The following is a 6,339-nucleotide window of genomic DNA, read 5'->3' on the forward strand; positions in this document are numbered from 1 at the left end:
TCCTTCTTGGCCGAATACACCTCTCCCCCTCTCCTCCATATTTTCTTCTACTTCTTCTTCTTTTCTTTCTTCTCTTGCTCGAGGCGAGCAATATCTTAAGTTTGGTGTGGTAAAAGCATAAGCTTTTTGTTTTTCCATTACCATTGATGGCACCTAAGGCCGGAGAATCCTCTAGAAAAGGGAAAGGGAAGACAAAAGCTTCCACCTCCGAGTCATGGGAGATGGAAAGATTCATCTCCAAAGCCCATCAAGACCACTTCTATATGTTGTGGCCAAGAAGAAGGTGATCCCCGAGGTCCCTTTCAAGCTCAAGAAAAATGAGTATCCGGAGATCTGACATGAAATCCAAAGAAGAGGTTGGGAAGTCCTAACCAATCCCATGCAATAAGTCAGAATCTTAATGGTCCAAGAGTTCTATGCCAATGCATGGATCACTAGGAACCATGATCAAAGTGTGAACCCGAATCCAAAGAATTATCTTACAATGGTTCGGGGGAAATACTTAGATTTTAGTTCGGAAAATGTGAGGTTGGCGTTCAACTTACCCATGATGCAAGGAGATGCACACCCCTACACTAGAAGGGTCAACTTTAATCAAAGGTTGGACCAAGTCCTTATGGACATATGTGTGGAAGGAGCTCAATGGAAAAGAGACTCCAAAGGCAAGCCGGTCCAACTAAGAAGACTGGACCTCAAGCCTGTGGCTAGAGGATGGTTGGAGTTCATTCAACGCTCCATCATCCCCACTAGCAACCGATCTAAAGTTACTGTGGATCGGGCCATCATGATTCATAGCATCATGATTGGAGAGGAAGTAGAAGTTCATGAAGTCATCTCACATGAATTCTACAAAATAGCCGATAAGTCCTCTACTTTGGCAAGACTAGCTTTTCCTCATTTTATTTGCCATCTATGTTACTCAGCTAGTGTTATCATAGAAGGAGACATCCTCATTAAGGAGGACAAGCCCATCACTAAGAAAAGGATGGAGCAAACAAGAGAGCCCACTCATGGAACCCAAGAGACGCATGAGGAAGCTCATCACCAAGAAATCCCGAAGATGCCTCAAGGGATGCACTTTCCTCCCAACAATTATTGGGAATAACTCAACACTTCCTTAGAAGATTTGAGTTACAATGTGGAACAATTAAGGGTGGAACATCAAGAGCACTCCATCATTCTCAATGAAATAAGAGAAGATCAAAGAGAAATGAGGGAGGAGCAACAAAGGCAAGGAAGGGACATAGAAGAGCTCAAGGACATTATTGGTCCTTCAAGAAGAAGACGCCACTAAGGTGGACTCATTCCTTGCTCTTATTTTCTGTTGTTCGGTTTTTATGTTATATGTTCATCTATGTTTTGTGTCTCTACTTCATGATCATTAGTATGTAGTAACTATGTCTTAAAGCTATGAATAAATTCCATAAATCCTTCACCTTTTTTTAAATGAAACATGTTTTTTAATACAAAAGAACAAGAAGTACATGAATTTCGAAATTATCCTTGAATTTAGTTTAATTATATTGATGTGGTGACAATACTTTTTGTTTTCTGAATAAATGCTTGAACAATGCATATTTTTTATCTTGTTGTTTATGAATGTTAAAACTGTTGGCTCTTGAAAGAATGATGAACAAAGAGAAATGCTATTGATAATCTGAAAAATCATGAAATTGATTCTTGAAGCAAGAAAAAGCAGTGAAAAAGCAAAAGCTTGAAAAAAAAGTGGCAAAAAAAATTTAGAAAGAAAAAGAAAAAGCAAGCAGAAAAAGCCAATAGCCCTTAAAACCAAAAGGCAAGGGTAAAAAGGATCCAAGGCTTTGAGCATCAATGGATAGGAGGGCATAAGGAAATAAAATCCAGGCCTAAGCGGCTAAATCAAGCTGTCCCTAATCATGTGCTTGTGGCATGCAGGTCCAAGTGAAAAGCTTGAGACTGAGTGGTTAAAGTCATGATCCAAAGCAAAAAAAGTGTGTTTAAGAGCTCTAGACACCTCTAACTGGGGACTCTAGCAAAGCTGAGTCACAATCTGAAAAGGTTTACCCAATCATGTGTCTGTGGCATTTATGTATCCGGTGGTAATACTGGAAAACAAAATTCTTAGGGCCACGGCCAAGACTCATAAAAGTAGCTGTGTTCAAGAATCAACATACTTAACTAGGAGAATCAATAACACTATCCGAAATTCTAAGTTCCTAGAGAAGCCAATCATTCTGAACTTCAAAGGAAAAAGTGAGATGCCAAAACTGTTCAGAAGCAAAAAGCTACAAGTCCCGCTCGTCTAATTAGAATTAATATTCATTGATATTTTAGAATTTATATTATATTCTCTTCTTTTTATCATAATTGATTTTTAGTTGCTTGGGGACAAGCAACAATTTAAGTTTGGTGTTGTGATGAGCGGATAATTTATACGCTTTTTGGCATTGTTTTTAGGAAGTTTTTAGTATGATCTAGTTACTTTTAGGGATGTTTTCCTTAGTTTTTATGCTAAATTTATATTTCAGGACTTTACTATGAGTTTGTGTGTTTTTCTGTGATTTCAGGTATTTTCTGGCTGAAATAGTGGGACCTGAGCAAAACTCTTATAGGAGGCTGACAAAGGACTGCTGATGCTATTGGAATCTGACCTCCCTACACTCAAAAAGGATTTTCTGGAGCTACAGAACTCCAAATGGCGTGCTCTCAATGAAGTTGGAAAGTAAACATCTAGAGCTTTCCAGCAATATATAATAGTCCATACTTTATTCGTGATTAAATGACGTAAACTGGCGCTCAACGCCAGTTCCATGCTGCATTCTGGAGTCAAACGCCAGAAACACGTCACGAACCAGAGTTGAAAGCCCAAAACACGTTACAACTTGCCATTCAACTCCAAGAGAAGCCTCAGCTCGTGGATAGATCAAGCTCAGCCCAATCACACACCAAGTGGGCCCTGGAAGTGGATTTCTGCATCAATTACTTACTTCTGTAAACCCTCGTAGCTAGTTTAGTATAAATAGAACTTTTTACTAGTGTATTAAGGGTCTTTGGATCATTCGGTCTTGTGACCACGTTTGGGGGCTGACAATTCGGCCATGCCTGAACCTTTCACTTATGTATTTTCAACGGTGGAGTTTCTACACACCATAGATTAAGGGTGTGGAGCTCTGCTGTACCTCAAGTTTCAATGCAATTACTACTATTTTCTATTCAATTCAATTTATTCCTGTTCTAAGATATTTGTTGCACTTGAACTTGATGAATGTGATGATCCGTGACACTCATCATCATTCTCACCTATGAACACACGTGACTGACAACCACTTTCATTCTACCTTAGACCGGGCGCATATCTCTTGGATTCCCTACTCAGAATCTTCGTGGTATAAGCTAGAATTGATGGCGGCATTCATGGGAATCCGGAAAGTCTAACCTTGTCTGTGGTATTCTGAGTAGGATTCCGGGATTGAATGACTGTGACAAACTTCAAACTCCTGAAGGTTGGGCATTAGTGACAGACACAAAAAAATCACGGGATTCTATTCCAACCTGATTGAGAACCGACAGATGATTAGCCGTGCTGTGACAGAGCATTTAGACCATTTTCACTGAGAGGATAGGATGTAGCCATTGACAACGGTGATGCCCTACATACAGGTTGCCATGGAAAGGAGTAAGAAGGATTGGATGAAAGCAGTAGGAAAGCAGAGATTCAACAGGGACAAGCATCTCCATACACTTATCTGAAATTCCCACCATTAGTTTACATAAGTATTTCTATCCTATTTTATTTATCTTTGAATTATCTAATCCAATCACATTTGAATCAGCCTGACTGAGATCTACAAGATAACCATAGATTGCTTCATACCAACAATCTTCGTGGGATCGACCCTTACTCACGTAAGGTATTACTTGGACGACCCAGTGCACTTGCTGGTTAGTTGTGTGGAGTTGTGACTAAGTGTAATTCACGTGTGAGAGCTACCAAACTATTGGAGCCATTGTTGATGATCACAATTTCGTCCACCAAGTGACAGTGTGCAAAAGGATAGAGGGATCCTATTCCGACACAAGTGAGAACCGACAGCTGATTAGCCATACGGTAGCTGTGCCTGGTATTTTTCAGCCGAGACAAGAGATCCGACAGTTGATTAGCCGTACAGAAATCGTAGCCTAGACCATTTTCACTAAGAGGACGGATGGTAGCCATTGACAAGGTGATCCACCAACATATAGCTTACCATGGAAGGGAGCACGCATGATTGGATGAAGACAATAGTAAAGCAGAGGTTTAGAAGCAACAAAGTATCTCCAAACGCTTATCTGAAATTCCCACCAATGAATTACATAAATATTTTGATGAGCGGATAATTTATACGTTTTTTGGCATTGTTTTTAGTATGTTTTTAGTATGTTTTAGTTAGTTTTTATTATATTTTTATTAGTTTTTAGTCAAAATTCACTTTTCTGGACTTTACTATGAGTTTGTGTGTTTTTCTGAGATTTCATGTATTTTCTGGCTGAAATTGAGGGTCTTGAGCAAACATCTGATTCAGAGGCTGAAAAGGACTACAAATGCTGTTGGAATCTGACCTCCCTGCACTCAAAGTGGATTTTCTGGAGCTACAGAAGCCCAATTGGCGCGCTCTCAACGGCGTTGGAAAATAGACATCCTGGGCTTTCCAGCAATGTATAATAGTCCATACTTTGCCAGAGATTTGATGGCCCATACTGGCGTTGCAAATCAGCTTCAGAATTCCCAGCGTTTAACGCCGGAACTGGCATAAAAATTGGAGTTAAATGCCCAAAATGGCATAAAAGCTAGCGTTTAACTCCAGAAAAAGTCTCTACACATGAAAGCTTCAATGCTCAGGCCAAGCACACACTAATTGGACCCCAGAAGTGGATTTTTACGTCATTTACTCATTTCCGTATACCCTAGGTTACTAGTTCACTATTAATAGGACCTTTTGATATTGTATCTGTACCTCATGTCACTTTACACGTTTCTCATTGTATCTTCTACAGCATGAGTCTCTAAACCCCATGGTTGGGGGTGAGGAGCTCTGCTGTGTCTTGATGGATTAATGCAATTACTACTGTTTTTCATTCAATCACGCTTGCTTCTATTCTAAGATATCACTTGTTCCTAAACCCGATGAATGTGATGATCTGTGACACTCATCATCATTCTCACCTATGAACGTGTGCATGACAACCACCTCCGTTCTACCTTAGATTGAGTAGATGTCTCTTGGATTCTTTAATCAGAATCTTCGTGGTATAAGCTAGAACTGATGGCGGCATTCAAGAGAATCCGGAAGGTCTAAACCTTGTCTGTGGTATTCTGAGTAGGATTCAAGGATTGAATGACTGTGACGAGCTTCAAACTCCTGAAGGCTGGGCGTTAGTGACAAACATAAAAGAATCACTGGATTCTATTCCAACCTGATTGAGAACCGACAGATGATTAGCCGTGCTGTGACAGAGCGCGTTGAACATTTTCACTGAGAGGATGGGAGGTAGCCATTGACAACAGTGAAACCCTACATACAGCTTGCCATGGAAGGAGTCTTGCGTGCCTGAAGAAGAAGACAGTAGGAAAGCAAAGATTCAGAAGATAGAGCATCTCCAAAACCTCAACTTGTTCTCCATGCTGGTTAGTTGTGCGGAATTGCAAAAGTGTGATTGCAATTTCGTGCACCAAGTTTTTGGCGCCGTTGCCGGGGATTGTTCGAGTTTGGACAACTGACGGTTTATCTTGTTGCTTAGATTAGGACAGTTTTATTTTTTTGTTGGTTTAGAGTCTTTTACTTGAGTTTAGTTTCATATTTTAAGTTTGGTGTCAATTGCATGCTTTTGTTTTCTTGTATTTTTCGAATTTGCATATCCTTAGTCCTTTCTTGATCCTTAAAAATTCTAAGTTTGGTGTCTTCTTTGTGTTTTCCTTTAAGTTTTCGAAAATTTGTGTCTGATTTTCTAAAAATTTTAAGTTTGGTGTCATTTTGTTGTTTTTCTCTTTCCTCACTTCAAAAATCAAATCTTTTTCATAAAAACTTTTCAATCATATCTTTTTAATTGCTCTTTTCAAAATTTTTTTAATCAACTAATTGATTCAGTTCTCAATTTGCTTTGATCTTATTTTCTTTTTGATTTTCGAATTTTTTTCTTAATTTCCTTTTATTTTATTTTATTTTTTTCGTTTAATTCTCCAAAAAAAAAATATTTTATCCATCATGGACCTAAGTGGAATTGATAAATAAATAAATATATTTTACTTTACTTGCGAATTCATATCATATTCCCTTTCTCCATCATGGACCTAAGTGGAATTGAACAGTCCAGAAGGACTCT

Source organism: Arachis duranensis, chromosome 3 (assembly GCF_000817695.3).
Source record: "Arachis duranensis cultivar V14167 chromosome 3, aradu.V14167.gnm2.J7QH, whole genome shotgun sequence".
NCBI lineage: Eukaryota > Viridiplantae > Streptophyta > Magnoliopsida > Fabales > Fabaceae > Arachis > Arachis duranensis.